We start from the raw sequence: 19,316 nt of genomic DNA on the forward strand, positions 1-19,316 counted from the left end.
AGGACTAAATCAAATCTCTTGTCTCATCAGAAAGTACATGGTACTACAAAGACAGGAAGTAGTTACTGAACTGAATTGCTTTACGTGATTATTTCAGGTGGTAGTGAAGTGGTAGACACCATAAAGTCATTAACACTAGATCTTGCCAGAGACGACAAAATAATTTAAGATGCCACACTTCCCACCTCCAGGGCCTTCAAGGGAGGTGGGAGGACAAACAAACAAAAACAAGCAAATATTTCGCTCTGAGTCCATATGTAAGCATATCTGTACATGCAGGCATATATAAGTAATGACTCCCAGCAAGCAGACTGCAAGCCTGTGTGCCCAGTCGTGGAAAACCGAGCTCATATTTTCAAAACGAAGACATACTGGGCAGCAGCAGGAGGCCTGACAGAGAAGCAGCACCACTTTAAAAACTGGAGGCACACGTGCTGTTGTCTCCTCCACAGAAGGACGGTTCAAGCAAGAGAATACGGGGTGGGATAGAAAACTTTGCAAAAGTCACATAATCAATGGGCAAGCACCTCTCTACCCCTGGGTATGAGCACCTCCAAGGAATGGAAGCACAGACAGGAGACAGGAGCCCCCTGAATATTCTAGATCCTAGAGTCCAAGGGCTTCCCTTTTCTTCTCTATTTTCCATCATCAGAACAGAAGAATTTTGTAATTAGATGTGGATATTGAGCTTTAAACATTATCCCCATCTTTATCCTCTGATGGAAATGTAATTCCCACTCACTTTATTTTAATGACGTCTTTGATTTTTCAGAGAATGGAAAAGTTAGAACCTTTAACTTTTGACTAAAAGAATTATCTAGCCAAAACCACTTTGCTTTGTTTTGCTTTACTTTACTTGACTTTACTTTAACTTTACAGGTGAGGGCATTGATATCAAGAAAAGAAACTTTCCAGAGCCCTTTCTCCAGTTTCTTTCCTCTAAGTCAATGCTCTGTGATCTGTATCACTTTATTAAGATATCTTATCATACATATGCTTCATTAAAAATTAAAAACTACTTGTGGCCACCAATATGAGATTGTATACTCCAAGATTTTTTTTAGAATTGATATCCCTCTCTTTTAGGTCTTAACAACCTAAGTTACCTAGTATATAAAATTTAAGAGACCAGAGAGGGGATCTTATCCTAATAATCTTGAGGACACACTGATTTCCTTTGATATCTACTCACTGCAAGGGATGAAAAGTGGCTTAAACTTGGCCAAGGCAGAAGGCAGATGGACAAAGAACTTTTGGGGCTTTGGGTATAGCCTTTAGATTGATTGTTCAATCAGGAATATAGTTCCAACACTGTCCCCACAAAGATCTATAAAATATTTATTCTATGTTATATTCTTTCTTAAAGTTACAATAAAAAGAGGTCTCTCACACAATGCCCAGAGTCCACAGGTGACAGTGGTTGAGGAAGAAGCCGGACTCAGTGTAAAAGTGAAGCTGAAACTCAGAGCAGGCATTGCAGGTTCGCATAAAAAATCAGAGCAACACTATAAGGAAATATGTAGCCCAAGGTTATGAGACATCAGTGATTCATTTATCAAGAAAAAAGGAAAAAAATAGAAATATCTCATTGAATATTATCGGTCTCAAATTTTGCAATAGATTTATGACTTTATTTTAGTAAAGAGGGTAATAACAATGTCAGTTATGATGCCATATTTTATATGTGTAAGTATGCCTATAGTTAATAGAATTCATCAGGCAGTGGGTTTGGGTACTATTTAAAACATGGGTCAGAGGGGCATTAATTCTATTCAAAGTGTCCATCTGTTGCTGCCCAACTTGCACGGAGGGTTGCATAGCAACCCATAGTACTGCATGGATATGGTTGGCCTCCCCCTGTTGCTTTTGTTTGCCCTCTGAGAGAGTTGCCCTTGATGGAGAAACAGTAGGTGTTCTTTTATTTATATATTTATTTATTTTTTTGGCTGGAGCCTGGCCTGGTGAGTGGGGGCTCATTATAGCCTGCTGAGCTAGATAGCATTGTGAGGCAATATCTGACATATGAATGTAATTTATCTTCCTGGCATGATTCTTCATCCCAAACTGATCCCCAAATTCCTAGGACTGTGGAAGTACAGCAATTAAAAAGAAAATATCAGGACCTTTTACTGGTATACACAGGAAAAACACACAACAGAGCAGGCGGAGAGAAGGGTTTGGAAGTTTGACTCCATTTTGTGGCACTTAATCAAAGTTATAATATTCAATTTCAGCATATTTCTGAGCATTTGGTTTTTTTCAAATCTATATACCATGAAATTAGTTAAATGAAAAGATTACTTAGGAAATCAGATGTTCTTAAAGACCTCCTTGCAACTTGTATCAGTTCTAAATACAGTACTTACATTTTCTTGAACATTATTACATGTTTCTAATACTCAGTAAAATTTGCAATGAATCTAAGCATCTGTAATCTTACATAAAATAAGCATTCACTTGGCTTACATTATTGCCAGTATCGGCTGTAATTTCAAGGTGGACCAAACAGCTCCTGTCTCCTCCTTGGACATCATGTATATGACTATGGGCCACTGATACATAAGTCTTAACAGATCATCAAGATTCAAAACTATTAATAAAGTGCTCTTGAATAAAGAAAATATTTTGAAAGAACTGATAACAGCGTATTTCTAGAGAAACTGTTACAGTGCACTAGTAGAAGACTGTAATCAGGACACCAGAATATTTTCTGTTTGTCAGTTACTATAACTCAACTTAGCTGTTTATACTGTTTTTCATGGCACAGTTTGAGAGATGCTTTTAAAAAAATCTCTGACGCATCTATTTCATCTTTAAACAATTTTAACATCTAATTCTTTCAGTTAATAATGTTTAAGCTAACTTTTAATAAAGATCTGACTGCCAAGGCAACCTTGAGCACACTTCCAATGTATTTTCTGGAGGAGGTAGCTAATATGAATAATATTCTCACCTTCATTGTTATTAAAACTCTAGTTGGCAGATGCTGGATTTCTTAGTCATATAGTCTCTGTATGACCAGAATTGCTTGTTTTCCTATGTGTCAGAGAAATTGCAAAGGCCTTGAGCAGAGACAGATCTCTGATGCGGGGCTGGCTCACAATCAGATATCAGGTGAATTCCAGTATATATCTTCATTGACTTTTGGTTAGGTGGTCATATAATTCATTCTCTACACTTAGTCCCTTTTGAGAATGAATGTGGGTCTAAACACACAGAAGACCAGAACAACTGATGTAAACAAAGACATTTTTGGGAACCAGACATAAGGCCATACTAAATGTAGGGGAGAAGTCAGGGATACAGTTGCACAAGTAGGCACCAAGAAATGTCACATGTGAAAGTAGAAACTAGGGGGAAAATGTCATATGGTCTGTTAGCAAGAGCCTAGGGTTTCAACTTGTCAGCCTAAGTTCAAATTCTGGCTGTGTCATTAACTACCTTTGTGACTTTGATGAAAACATTAAGTTACTCTGAGATTCAGTGTATTCATCTGCAAAATGTGGTCATTGTACCTGTCTCTGAGTTGTGAAAATTAAATGAAAACATCTAATTGTAGGTGCTTAGTACAGAGCCTGCTTGTGATAATTCCTTTAAATATAATAGTTACATTTCTAATTATTTATCTAAGTCTATACACATGACTTAGTCACATTTAGAGATATAAGCAAGAGTGAAGTACTGGAATGGCTTTATTAAGTCGAACCCTCTTCTTGGTCCCTTGAGCATCTTTAATGGGTCTTTGGAACATGTGACATCTTTCTTCCAGTGGAGAGTGCTGCTCTTAAAGACACCACTTATTCACAATCACTCATCTAACAATAACACAGTGTGAATAAGACGAAACAAAGAAGAATTCAGAAAGTATTCTCTTCATAACTCAGAGTCATTCTTACATTACTTAAACTCTTCCAGACTAAAATTATTCACCTTTAAAATGGAAATAGCAGTTTATACCTACATACAGTTATGTGAGGATTAAATAAAATAACGCATTAAAGCAAACTGCACAAGGCTTACATGTGGAGATATTCATTAAATGGTAGCAGTAGTACCAGAAAACAAAGAGTAGCAATGAAGCTTATTTTTTTAACCTATTAACTTTCATCAGCTTTCTGACTCTACTTGTAGTTTTCTCACATTTGTTGGTAGAATTACCTCACAGAAAAATGTTCCCTCCAGAGAACACTATTTAAAAAAAAAAATTGTAAAGTGAACACAATATAGTGAAAAAAATCCTAAAACATTATCTATTTAATTTATGCCACTGTTTGTTAGGACTGCAACTGAGTTATTGGAGAAAGGTAGCTAATAACTACAATACTGAGTATTTCAAAAGACTGATATTTAATAGTAAAATGTGAAACTCTATGGAACTTAAAAGAGAAACTTATACATTAATTTTTCTGAGTATTATGCAATTTTCCCATATACTTCAAAAATATGCTTTAGAGGTTATATTAAATATACCTTGCATATTTTTAAATTTCTAAATTTTAATCGATTTATTCTAAAATTTATTCAAGAACTTGAAAGACTCTCTTTTTTTCTCAACAATATGATTACTTACTGTTGGATACTAAATATATTCAATTAACCTCATATCCGTATATCTAAAACTTCAAAACCTTCTGCTCATGTGATACAGAATACAGCAAAATCATGGAAATTTGTTTTCAATAGTATAAAAATGTTTATTTTCTAATTAGTAAAGTATTACATGTTCAGTGTAGAAAACTTGAAAAATAGGAAATTAAAGATTACTCCACCATACAAAAATGATATACTTTTATATGAAAAATTGAAATTATAACTGTTTATTCTTTATACATATGCTGCTCTACTTCATTTAACAATATTATCAAGATCTCTGCAGGGATGAGGCTGGGGAGCAACCTCTTTACCCCTTACTCACCCACAGAAGGAGAATTAAGAAGGAACGACATTCCTGTCTGGTGAGTTTGCCAAGAATTTGACATTCACTATGCTGCATTAACCAGAAGCAGTAGCACTGCACTCAAAAAGCAATGCATTTCTCTCCTTATTTTTATCTCTTTTTCCTAATTACAAATATGTGTACATATATGGGTTTAAACATCATTTAAACCATATCCACCCTGTATTACCATTGCAAAAAGACCCCAACACCTGATTTTAATTGGGCATGCTTCTCTTATTAACTACTTTCTATTACCCACATTACAGAAATAGGATTAGACCAGGAAAACTTGTTTAATTTAACACAAAGCATGCCCCAGCAGGGGGCTGAGTTGGTGAAAGACAGGAATAATTTCATTCTAAAGATTAACTGGTAGGGTAAGCCCCACATGTGTAGTGTACTCCTAGCTCCTAATTACAGACCAACACTCTCCCTGAGGTAGTTACCTCACCCAACTCCGGCCGGCAGTGGGAACTTGCCTAGGTTCATTTGTCTGGCAAAATGCTAGCTATTCATTTGTCTACTAAAATGGTGCTGTAGAGGAAGTATAATGGTTTCTTAATTTAGGAAATAGATTTTTAAAAACACAAACATTTTATGAAAGTGGTGATTATCATGGGACAAAGTTTTGTTAAACAATGGATGGTTAAAATAGTCATTCCTCTCCATTTATCTAACTTTTTTTTTTTTTTTTTTTTTTTTTGAGACTAGGTCTCACTCTCTTGCTCAGGCTAGAGTGCAGTGGAGCCATTACGGCTCACTGAAGCCTTGATCTTCTGGGCTCAGGTGATCCTCTCACCTTAGCCTCACCAGAAGAAGGTGTGCACCACTACAACCGGCTAATTTTTTGTATTTTTTGTAGAAATGGGTTTCACCATGTTGACCAGGCTGGTCTTGAACTCCTGGTTCAAGTGATTCTCTCATCTTGGCCTCCCAAAGTGCTGGCATAACAGGCATGAGCCACCACACCTGGCTGTGTACCTAAGTTTTAGTGAAGGTTTAGTATATGCAGACAAAGGGCTAAGCAAAATAGCATGTCTCTTCAATTAATCCTCTTAAAAGTCTCTTTTATTATACATGATCTACATATAGGGAAATGGAGCTTAGTAACTTGTCCAGGGTCTCAAAATTAATACACAATATTAGTGATTTTAACCCAGGAAGTTCAACTCCAGAGTTCTAGCTTTTAAACTGTTTCATTCTACTGCCTTCTTGTGCTAGGGCCAGCATTTAGATGACTGTTTATTCTGGCATTGATCTTTTCATAGCCTGTGACATAGATGTTATGGGGTGAAAATTACATTGATGATCAACTTATGATCTGGCTAACTGGGTTGTCTACCTAGGCATTCATAAAGAAAGGCTAATTTAAGCTCAAACACATTTTCTTAACCACAGGATATATTTTTGCTTTATTAATTGCTGAGAACAGATGAAGCATTTCACATAAATCTGGGTTGTTTTGTGTAGTGATGTGTAGAAGATCCAAGCAGAAAATCCAATCAACATCATTTTAATGGCAGAGAATGAAATAGTGCCACAGGAGTGTAGGAATATCCTGTTTAGCTAATGTACAATATGTATGTATGTATGTAACATGTGTTTTTCTGCCTTTCTGCTTTTAATGTTTCTGATTTTATCAGTAGTTTTCAGCAATTTGACCATAAGATGCCTTGGTGTGTTTTTCTGTGTTTCTTCTGCTTGGGATTTGTGGAGCTTCTTGGAACTCTGCCTTTATAGTTTCTATTAAACTCAGACAGAGAAAGGGAGACTCTTTGAAGATTTCTTTCTCTTTTTCTTCCTTCCTCTCTCTTGGTTATTCTGTTCTGCAAGTTCTAGATGCACTGACCTCCTCAAAAGCCCACCTATCTCTCTCTCTAAATAAGACTACAAAGCTATTTATGACAGTCTGGAAACTGTCTTTGGTAGTAAGCTGGGCAATTATTGCACTCGCCTGGTTAATGTGTCATAGCAGGGACCAAGAAACACATTTAGGAGTAATGTGGAGAATTCTAGATTGGAATAGAGATCTATAAGGATGGATAGAAGGGAACTTCTTCACACAAATATTGACCTCTGACTCAGAGTTCAATGTTCCGAAAAGAACACTCGTAACTTGTCTGGTAGTTTATTAGAATGACTCTGTGAAGCTTGGACATTATTATGGTTTATTATAAACAAGTTTATTAAAAACAAGTTGAAGATTTTGTGGTTCAGTGCTCTTAGATACGTAAGGACAGCATCTCTGTAATATTGCATAAATGAAGTCAAGATAAAAGGTATAAACTAAGGTATAGAAGAACTCAAAGGGTAAAAGGCTCAATAAGGTAGAAATATTAATGTAAACAGACTATATAAGAACTGAAAAATCTACAGCCTGGTAAGTTTACTGAGCACTAAGGACATTTCCTCCACTAAGACCATAAGAATTGTACAGGAGAAAGTAGGTAGATATTAACTTCTTTGAACAACACCATGGTTGCTAACCCTGTAAAGTCAGGTTGACTGTGGAAGATGAAGCCTAATATAAATAGAGATCATGGGATTCTGGAATTGCAGAAATCATGCAGTAGCACTTAAAAGTCAGAGAAAAGGTATGTATATATATAAGCCCCTATTCTGTATTTTTTATATATATATATAAAATATATATACTATATATAATTATATATAGTTTATATATATATAATTATATAATTATATATATAATTATATATATATACTATATATAATTATATATAGTATATATATTACTATATATAATATAAAAATATATATTACTATATATTATATATATTACTCTTTCTATATATATATAAAACTATATATATATATATATAAAACTATATTAAGCATGAAGGCCAGAATGACCTGAAGGGTGCTTTCACTCAAAGGAATCCGTGGCATAGCTAAGGGATTATACAGAATCTAGAGGCAAAATAGTGAACAGGGACCAGAGGTTTTCTCAAACTATGTAACTTTAAAAAAATGAGAACTAGCTAACAGAATTCCAATATCAACCACTAGTGTGGAAAACCATGGCCTTTTGTTAATTTTCCAAATTTAAGCAAGTTTCCAGATCCAATGCTCATTGATTGAAGGGAAAACATGGTTCCTCTGTATAAACACCTTGCAACACCTTTGTAGGTATACACATTGAATATTCTGCTTCTTCCTCAAATTGCTGACCTAACATCATGTATCATAATAACTATACACTTGGAAAGAACAATATCTAAATTTTTAATCAACAGTTATATTTTAACCAACAACACCTTGGTCTGAGTTGATACCAAGGGACCTGAAATGCCACTGTGATCTTCTGGTCAGAGTAGGGGCTTACAGAGGACAAATTTTAAAGTTTTGATTTAAGCTAACAATGGGGACAATGAGTCCTGAAACTCACCCTTTGGTTAATTCCTGAATTCCTAAATATACAATTTTGATACATAGACCTACAAGCTGGAAAGAATTGCCCTGACCAGTGGAATAAGGGCCGCTATGATTAAAAAAAAAAAGTCAAGTGAAAGACATGAAAGTTTCTGCTCCTAGTCAAAATAGATAATCAGAAGAAAAACTGAATCCTGTGAGGAAATACAGAGGAGCATTTCCTTAATAGGCTTAAAAGATTTGAGTAGTGGTCCTTTATGATATTGTCATTCAATTCATATAGCCACCACACAAAACAGATGTATTGTGATGGATGAAAATGGACTATCATAAATTTAAAGGTAAAGCAGCTGTGGTACTAGATCAACACAGCCAATGACACTTGGTTTGCAGATGTTAATCTGGCAAATGCATTTTTTTTTTGAGCCCCATCAATAGGGAGACAAAGAAGTTCACTTTTACGTGGCAAAGATGATAGTACACATTTACTTTCTTGATCCAGACCTACTGTTCAGCTTTCTGTCAAAATTTGGTTTTCAGGAACATTAGATATCTTGAATTCCTCAGAACATCATATAGATCCACTATACTACTGGCAGAATGCTATTTGAACATGGTGAGTAGAAAGTGGTAAGTATCTTAAGGTCCTAGTACGACACATACTTGGCAGAAGTTGAAGATAAACTTGACAAAGATTCAGGGCCCTGTCACACAAGTTGAAGTTTTTGTGGTTCAGTGGTCTTAGATATGTAAGGACAGCATCTCTGTAATGTGAAATACATATTTGGTCTTCATCCCCATTTCCTGGCACACAGTTCCTAAAACCCTTAGAATCTCCAGATTGATGAGTGTCTTTGTATGCTAATGAGGTGGCTGGTAGCTGAGGGCTCCTAGAAAACATCATAGTAGGGGCTCGCCACCAGAAAACCCAACACTTTTAGCCCCACATGCCAATCTCTGGAAGGGAGAGAGGGGCTGAAGGCTGAGAGATCACTGATAGACAATGATGTAATCAGTCATGCCTATGTAATGAAACTTTCATATCAACTGAAAAGGGCAGAGTTCAGGAGAACTTCCAGATAGCTAAACACAGGGAGGGTCTTGCAGAGTGGTGCAGGGGAGGGGGCATGGAAGCTCCATACCCGTTCTCATATGCCATGCTTTATGCTTCTCTTACAACTGGCTGGATACTCATCTGAATCCTTTGTAATATACTTTAAAATAAGTGGGTGTAAGTGTAAGTAAAGTGTTTCCCTGAGTTCTGTGAGCTGCTCTAGCAAATTATTCAAACCTGAGGAGGGAGTCACAAGAGCCTGCATTTTGTAGCTGGTCTGTCAGAAGTACAGGTCACAACGTGGGACTTGCAATTGGTATCTGATGTGGGGAGTGTGAGTCTTGTGGAACCGAATCCTCAATCTGTGAGATCTAACACTACGTACAGGAAAATAGTGTCAGAATTGAATTACAGCACATCCAGCTGGTGTCTGCTGAAGAAGTACTTGGTGTATGGGGAAATAATCCTCACACATGTGGCGTCAGAAGTGTGGTGTTGAGTGGTTTGTGAGAGTTGGAGAAACACTTTTTTCCTATCCCTAGTAGTCTCTAATATAAATCTTCTGATAAGGAAAAATAGAACATTTGTTGAATTCTTTGGAGTTTGGAGGTAGCAAAGAATACCTTTGTTAATGCGAATCCAATTGATTTATTCAGAAAATACTCAGCAAGAGAGGTTTCTGCAGTGAGTCAGACTATGACCTAAGGTTCCACATACACATACTCTATGACCCTGAAGTTTTGATGGCAGTAGAGATGCTTCTGATAGGTTAAAATGCTGTGTGGAGTATCTGATAACCCTCAATAGGAGGGTAACAATGCAAATACCTCAGTTTCTGGAGCAAGACTATACCTTCTGAATCACAGAAATTCTCACTGTTTGAGAAACAGCTCCTGGTACACTATCGAGTACTTGATCCTGACACACCAATGAAATATGAAGCCCTGATATGCAATGAGGTGAAGTTCTGACAAATGGAAATTGAAAAGTGGCAGATAAAATTATTATCCCCTTCTCTTCTAAACAGGCTATCTTTGGATTCAGTTTTTCTTGTTATTTCTCAGAAGACAATCTTGTGAGATGAAGTGACAGTTAGTTGTACTGGATGACTCAGTAGCATCCTCACTTTAGTCTTCCTTCTGTCCTGTGTCGCTTCCCTTTTTCCTCACACCTAATTTTCCATGATAACATTTTCAGTAAATTTGTAGCCCACAAACATTGCCTTGGTTTCTGCTTTCTGGAAAGACCAAGAAAGGGTCTTCTGCTTAAGACCCTTCAGTGGTTAAGCCCGTTGTTTCAGCTCTATCTTTCTAATCACCTCTCTCAACACTTCTGGCCTTGCAGTTTATACCCGAATGATATCAAATTGCTTTTGCTTCCCTATAGAAATCAGGCTGTTTCATACCTTTAGACCTTGACTTATGATCTTTACTTGGTCAAGAATGCCATCTTTCTTTCATTCCCTTTTATCATGTAGTAATCAACTCAGAGGTCATTGCCTTCTGCATTTCTGTCTCAGGTTAAGAGGTGTGAGATGTAATGATCTGTCATTTGTCTTAGAGGAGATTGTCTGACACACCCTATGCCACTGGTACACTAAAAACCTCACCAGTGTAGCAGGACACTGAATCTTCATGATACTTACCTCCTATGTTCCAACAGGCATGCGTCATACGAGGGCTTTACGATAAACTGGACAGCCATTAGGAGACAATATGAGGTAGAGTGGATCAACTATGAGAAAATGTGAAGGATATTTTGAAGCTATTTGTTAAGTGTCTGGACCCTTGAACTTAGACTGTTGACTGAACTAAGGAAAATCCGGACTGCACCCCCCACCCCACCCCACACACAATTTGGACAAGAAGAAAAAGAAATCACTTTGGAGGCAGTAATATTTAAGAATATGTGCTCTACTTTTGGATGAAGAGAGGAGAAATCCTGCAAGTGCAGATTTCTGCTCCAAACTTTGAAAACGTGGAGAATGTTATGCAACAAAGAAATCAACTTAACATTTTACAAACTAAATGAAGTCTGTTAATTACAGCTCAGGCTATTTAGATTTGGTTCAAGAGTCATCACATTTACAGTAAACTTCACCTTTCACTTGGGGTAGAATAAACTGATTCTCCCTTTAGTTCAAATATGTTTGAGTGCTTTATCTTTGCTATGTGCTATGCAAGGAACTTAGAGTACAGAGAAGAATCACACAAGCTCTTTGCCATCAGGGAGCTTCTAGTCTAATCTGAGGCATAGCTCAGTCCCACTGATCACGGTTGGAGAGCTATGAGAGAGGTATGCCAGGGCACTATGGGAGACTAGCAACAAGGCTGTCCAGTGCGCACGAGCAGGGGAGGCTTCCTTATGACCCTTGCACTCTAAAGTACAGCAAGACAGAAACATTATGAATGAGGACAAAGACGCTGTCTGTAGCAAGTAGGATCCATAACAATGAATACTGGGTATGTATGTGAGTATTCTACTGCAAAGAACTGCCAGATTTTGAGGAAAAGTGGGGCCATTTAATATCATTGTTAGTGGTCTTTTTCTTTCATAACATTTGTTCTCTATTCTGCTCTTTTCTAACTCCGTAAAAGACTTCTGGGTATGTTGAAGTTGTTTCTAATTCCTATCTAGTTTTGTTTTCCATACACTTGGTCAATTTTTTCTAGCATAAAAAATAGTTCTTTCCAGCTGTGATCTTAAGAAGTAGCCTCTTCCATTTGTGTCTTATGGGTTAGCCAACATTTCAAATTCAGCAGTTGAAGTAAAACTTCTACAACTTTTTCTCCTTCAGAAAACATCTTCTTCCTTTCTCACTGCTAACTCTGTTTGTTTAAAGTCCTAACTATGGATTCTCATGTGCTATCGTACGTAGCAAGCAGGAGGGGGAAATCTCCACCCACCTGGATTCATGCCATTTTAGTCCTTTTCTCCCAGACTGAATGGACAATTATTTAGACTTCTTTGAATTCCGCTTGATGTTGAATGAGGTCGTTTATTTCACAGTCCTGGAGGTTCACACATCTAAAATCGAACAGTTCATATAGTTGGAGAATGGTACGTGATTGTAGTCTGAGCATGAAGTACATTTGGGTGGCATATATGTCAACTGAATGCAGACAGCAATAAGCATGTGTGTTCTGAAGACAAATGAGCAAATTTGTCTCCTTACTTCCTGTGGAACATAGAGCCTCCTTTGTCTTGGGTTGTCTTCCAGTAAACAAAGAAGCAACTTGGCCACATAGAGCTCACATTTTATTTATTTATTTCCCCCCTGTGGTGTTTTCAGACCAAGCTGCCCTACATGAAGGAATCATGTCTACATATTAGCAAGGCCAGACTATTGCTTGGGAAGTTCTCTTTTGACCCCTGCAACAGATTAATTGTTTGCCATAAGGAAGTCTCTTAACCTCATGGCATTTCCCTTTATGCTCTCCAAGTGGAGGATAATAATTCTGGAAATGAAAAGTGACTTGATATTCACAAATAGGAAGCATCCTTTCAATGTTTTTGTACACATGGGTTTCTTGTTACAAGAATAGTACTATTTTAATCAACCTAAAATAATCCAGGAGGGTTCTAGAACACTGCTGTCTGGATAATAAACCAATTTTTCAGTGGGTCATTATTTTGTAAAAAAATATTGAAGTAAAAAATATTTTACTTCATCTGATAAGAGATGTTCATTATCCATGGGAATATTTTGATTGCCATGCAGGAATTGGTAGATAAATAAAAAGTACACACATACTAACTTAGTAATTTAAAGGCCTCTTACTAGGTGTGAGCTGAAAGAAGTATAATGAAAAACAAAATAAAATAAAAAATATGTAAAAATAAAGCTTTTACCATTCATTTTGGTGTAAATAGAATTTATTTTATAAAAGAAAATCTTACAAAGACTAATTGACCTCTGGAACTTCAAATTTTATTTGTGTTTCATGATAATCTCACCTCTTCAAGAAAAAAATACAATATCTACTAAGTCATTAGCACAATATAAAGCCCCTTTTATTAAATATAAACCAGAGAGAAAATATCTAATATGACCTCCTTATGTTGACACTAGTTACATTTTTAAAACATGCATATACTCTAATATTATTGAGAAAACTTAAATCATTGAAGAATATGTTTATAAACTAAAACGAAAATTGTAGTGCATTAAAAGAAAATGAAAGAACCACCCCTCTTTCCCACTAATCTAGCCACATTGAAGCTATTTCAGTTAGCCAACAGCATTGATTCAATATCCACTAGTGCAGAGCACCGCATATGTTCTTTGAGTTCAATCAAAATAAAACATACAACTTCTGCCTTTAAAGACCTTTCTTTCTAATAAGTCTCCATTAACACAGAAGCAGTGAAGCACATTCAGAATCCACAGAGATTGCACTAAGATTTACACAATCAATAGACAGGGGCGTTTAAAGAATGGGCAGCAGAGGAGAGTCCAAAATGCAGTCAGTAGTGCTAGTTTTGATCTCATCAAAGTATCACACCCCATCAACTTTTCTGGCTTCATAGCATATAATAGTACAACCTCTGTGGATAATCAGAGTCAAGGACAGCTGTGAGCATAAACAGCAGCAATGAGGACCATCAGATGGTCATATGGATGTGTTTATTGTTCCTGCCCTTGGGAAGCCCAGAGGAGCTGCCTATTTGGGCTCTGTGGGTAAAAGATCAAGAACCAGAGTGAACAGAGACACTTCCTTGTGGTGCTTTGACAGGAGGCAGAAGACAGTCTGCCTATTTCTACACTCCCAGTCTGGGGAAAGGGGAGGCTCTGTGGGTCTGTGATGACTTCCTGCCTTAGTGATTGTCCTCTCTGGGAAACTCTAACACAAAGACCCGAGTTCCAGTAAGCAAGGAAAGAAAACTAACAATCCATTCAAGGAAAAGCCATCAGAACAACAGAACTCGTGCCAGGCCAATAGAGCAGTTAAAGACTTGACAACTTGGGTAAGAAATCAATAAGAACTCTTTAGGAAATTCAAGCACAGCACTTGTGAGGCTTTGTGGAAATAAGTAATTTAATACACGAATCAAAAGAGATAGGGAGAAGTGGCCCAGAATATCAAGGGGTTCAACTATATCCAAACACGGAGGGAAAGAACATGAAGAAATGAGAATGAGGGGAAAGATAATATTTTAAGAAGTCTAAGAGACCAAACATGCAAGTAAGAGAACTTCTACAAGGCAATGTAAGAACTGGGACAAAAGAGGAATGATTAAAGCCATGATAGAGAAAATGTTCTGTAAATTAAATAACAAATCCCTGTAGTCTCTTGGCAGATTGAGAAGAAAAGATACACATGTAGGAAAAAAAATTTTAGAAAATATTTCTGAACCCTAAGGAGAAAGGGATAGTCTTAAAATTTCCAAGTGAAACAAGTTACAATGAAAAAGAAACTGACAGACATTGAGCTTCATCAGCAACACCTGAGGGTAGAAGACAGTGAAATGACACCATCACACTACAGAGGAATTTTATTGCAAGCCACTATATCAAAATTGATTATAAATTCACTTTAAATAAATACAGTATTGGCAAAAAAAAAAACAGATAAACATTTGTAGAAGAGCCTAGAAATTTTAAAAATAACCCTACCTTCATAGGACATTTTAATATCTGACAAAGGTAGAAGTTTAGTTTGTTGAGAATGTTGTGATGACACAACTGGCTACTGGTTTAAAAAGAATATAAAATTGGGTGCAGCACACCAACATGACACAGGTATACATATGTAACAAACCTGCACGTTGTGCACATGTACCCTAGAACTTAAAGTATAATAAAAAATAGAAAAATAAAAAATTAAAATAAAGAAATAAAAAAATTATAGAATTGTATAGTAAAATAACGTAAAATTGTTCCATTATCCTATGCTCTATTCAAAACTAAATTCCAGGTGAATAAAAACACTATTTTTAAAATTATGAACAAAATACTTACAATTCAGATGACAGGTAGTATTATTAGTATTCATAATAAAACTAACTGGAAATAAAGTGAATGTCCATCAATAGGGGAATTATATGAAAATGTATGGCTCTTATTGCAAGAATGATTATAAAGTCATTAAACATAAGTTAGAGTCATGCTAATTAACTCAAAGAGATTTTTGCTGGTCATGGAGTAAAAACAAGGAAATAAGAAACGAGTTTATACCTTCATGCTTATAGAAATTTAAAAAGACTGATTACATGTATTATTTGAAGGCATGTAGGAAAAGGTTTGGGTGTTTGAAATTTCAAGTGTTATACTTTATTTAAAGTGTCTGGATTGAATTGAATTCAACTAAATAGAATTCAATTCAGTCATAAAGAAACAAATGCAAGTTCCCACTCTTTTTGTCTTAGACTCTATTTTACAAACAAAAGAATTAAATAGAAATAAAAAACTATAGGCTACATTTAGAAAGTTTATAAAGGTGGTGTGAACTTTTGAATATAATCTTTTTGGGTTACTCATGTTCTCTTGTTCAAAAATACATGGGATATCACATTGTCCTTGTTACAGCTTTCTCAAGTATATGAATAGGTAACATTAAAAACTGTGCTCCAAGAGTGTATGGCATGGTTAAAGCCTCCTAACTTTAGAGCACCTTAGATATAAGTCTTGTGAGCATTGTATCTACCTGTGCCAGCATTATAGACATATTGTATCCATAAAATGATATCTTTTTATTTTTAAATTTGGTTTTGTTTGAGTATTAGTCAGAAAAAATAAGGTAATGCTGCAGTAACAAAATAACCCAGCAATCTCAATAGCTCATTAAATGTAAAGTTTATTTCTTAATCCTACTGCATGTTCATCAAGGGTCTGCTTCAAGTAGTCACTCAGGAACTCTGGTTTTTGCAAGTTCCACCATATTCACTGAACACACAGCCTCTTCATGTCATGGAACACCCAACTGCTTCATGGAAAGGTGCCACGAAGATACCTTTTTCTTTTGGCAGGGGACAAGGACTTTGGATGCTTCCTCATTGGTAATTAAATTCTTTGACCTGTTTGTTCACAACTTATTGAGTAGGACTAGTTAATTTATACCTGACTGAGGGGCTGTGAAAGAGAACTTCCCAGATGATCAGAGGAGGTATAACTAGAATTGGCTGGTCCCTTGTGTTCTCTATCAAAGTATATTTTGAGGATCTAGGGTTGTAATTGTGTTTTGTTTTGTTAAACTATAAGTCTAAGTCAGATGGTAGTAGTGGTAAAGGAGGCTACAAAAATTAATTTATTCAATAAAAAATTCTATAAAAGGAATTTAGATACCTGCTAAGGTGGCTAAAAAGTAAGGAAATGGAAGATTTCATCGTGGCAGCTAAAGAAGAATTGGATGCTATTTACAGTAACAAATAAGGTATGGAATTAGGTTATAAAAACAATGTGTAGGAATTGCAAAGAAAGGACAAAAGGCAGCTAATAAAGATAAAGGAAGCAGACGAGGCTGCTATCAAAGTGATGCAGCATAATATGACATTTCAAAATAGTACAGTGGAGAAGAAAAGCGCTGAATATGATTTGATTGCTCAGACTGACATTAAGCAACTGTGGCTGCTGCTGAGTCCTCATGTTTACGGCAAACCTCCAGTACAGTATGTACTATAATTTGGCATAACATGTTTTAAGATTTAGCTTGAAGTCAGGCAGTTAGCTACAGCCCTGAATTCTGAATAAGATATTAGTTTGTTTTTACTTGAAGTATTGAGATCTTCCTGAAATTCTTTTTTCTCTAAAAATATCACAGTTACAAAAGCATGACAAGAGAGTTCACATACTCTTTGAATTAACTTTAACATATGCCATATTTTCATTTTTTAAAACAGGTATCTTCAGGCACTTCACGCTATACCCTGTTATGCATTCAACGTGCATGACCAAGAATTACCCAATGAACTTTGTCTGTAAACAGCAAAAGCCAAGAGCAGATTTCTCAGGAAAACCAGACTCTAATGGTAGATATCACCTCATTGACTATAAAGTTTGATACTGTAATATAATCCAAAACTTTAAAATACATGTTTGACTTGCCACCTGCTATTAACTTATTTTCCTTATAATGGATGGTTGGTCCTCCTTCTACTATATGATGTATTTGTATTTGTACTATATGATGTATATGATTAAATTGCATTTAATATATTGCTTGTCATCTACATCACAGAAAATTTAATAAACACTTATGTAAACCTGCTGTTATAATCACTCTCTAAAAAAAGAAACAGTTCGTTAAGTCCACTTTAAAATTAAATTTGAGAATTCATCTTAACTCATTATTATGGACAAATATATGTAAATGGTGACATTTTAATGCAGTCATTTGAACATATTTTCTTAAATTGATGAATGATTGCCAAAAGCAAATTTTCTGAAAAGTAATATTTTAGACAAAGGGCCAAAAGCTGATTTCAGTCATTGGAGTGAATAATTTCCTTTTTAAACCTCTTGACATCTGAACTATAATCATTTTCTAGCCCCCCAACATAAAAGATGGTTAAAAATTTATAGGGAAAAAATATTAAAAAATGAGAACATTCTGAGTCACTAACTCAGATTCTACAATCCGAGTTAGTGATTCAGAATGTTCTCATTTTATAAGATTTTCTTGAAAATTACATGTTTTCAAGGTCCTACCAGTGTTGTTCCTTAAAAAAAATGCAATGTATTTATCATATATTTTACTAATAACTAAAATCAGCTTCCATATGCTTTATTAATAAAGCAAAGCCATAAGTGTAACAGCAAAATAGATACATACTTGCTATTTCTAGTGCACCATCATCATGATGAGGAATTTAAAGTGATGGAAGCACTGAAGCAAAAATTAAAAATTTGAAATTTGAAGTTATCCACTTAAAAACTGGGAACAATATAAATGGGAATATCATTCCTAAGGTATAACTGTTGACATTATTATTTGTTAAGAAAAATTAGTATTTAGCAATTATAATTTGGAAAGACATAATACATCCCTTTTGGAAAGACATAATACATCCTTCAGAGAGATTCTTCCTCTAATTGCCCCAACAACTTAGATTATGGTGTTATTAAGTTCCATTCTGTCTTAATCCTATACTACAATTATTCTTATCACACTCCTAGGGAGATTGAATCTACTTTTGTGCTTTTAATTTTCATCTATGTGCAATGACTTTCAAACCCTACAGCTCTTGATTCTGAGTTTTAAGCCAGAATAGCCATATCCATTCAGGATGTCTCCATTTCATTGGCCACAAGTGACTCAAACTCAATTGTTTTAAACTTAATCTCGGGGGGTGGAGCAAGATGGCCGAATAGGAACAGCTCCAGTCTACAGCTCCCAGAGTGAGCAACACAGAAGACGGGAGATTTCTGCATTTTCAACTGAGGTACTGGGTTCATCTCACTAGGGAGTGCCAGACAATCAGTGCTGGTCAACTGCTGCAGCCCGACCAGAGAGAGCTGAATCAGGATGAGGCATCGCCTCACCTGGGAAGCACAAGGGGGAAGGGAATCCCTTTTCCTAGCCAGGGGAACTGAGACACACAATACCTGGAAAATCGGGTAACTCCCACCCCAATACTGTGCTTTACCAAGGGTCTTAGCAAATGGCACACTAGGAGATTATATCCCACACCTGGCTGGGAGAGTCCCACACCTGCGGAGCCTCCCTCATTGCTAGCACAGCAGTCTGCGTTCTAACAGCAAGGCAGCAGTGAGGCTGGGGAAGGGGTGCCTGCCATTGCTGAGGCTTCAGTAGTTAAACACAGCTGCTGGGAAGCTGGAACTGGGTGGAGCCCACAGCAGCTCAAGGAGGCCTGCCTGTCTCTGTAGACTCCACTACTGGGGACAGGGCACAGCTAAACAACAAAAAAAAAGCAGCAGAAACTTCTGCAGACACAAACAACCCTGTCTGACAGCTTTGAAGAGAGCAGTGGATC

The sequence above is a fragment of the Macaca nemestrina genome, chromosome 16 (assembly GCF_043159975.1).
Source record: "Macaca nemestrina isolate mMacNem1 chromosome 16, mMacNem.hap1, whole genome shotgun sequence".
Lineage (NCBI taxonomy): Eukaryota > Metazoa > Chordata > Mammalia > Primates > Cercopithecidae > Macaca > Macaca nemestrina.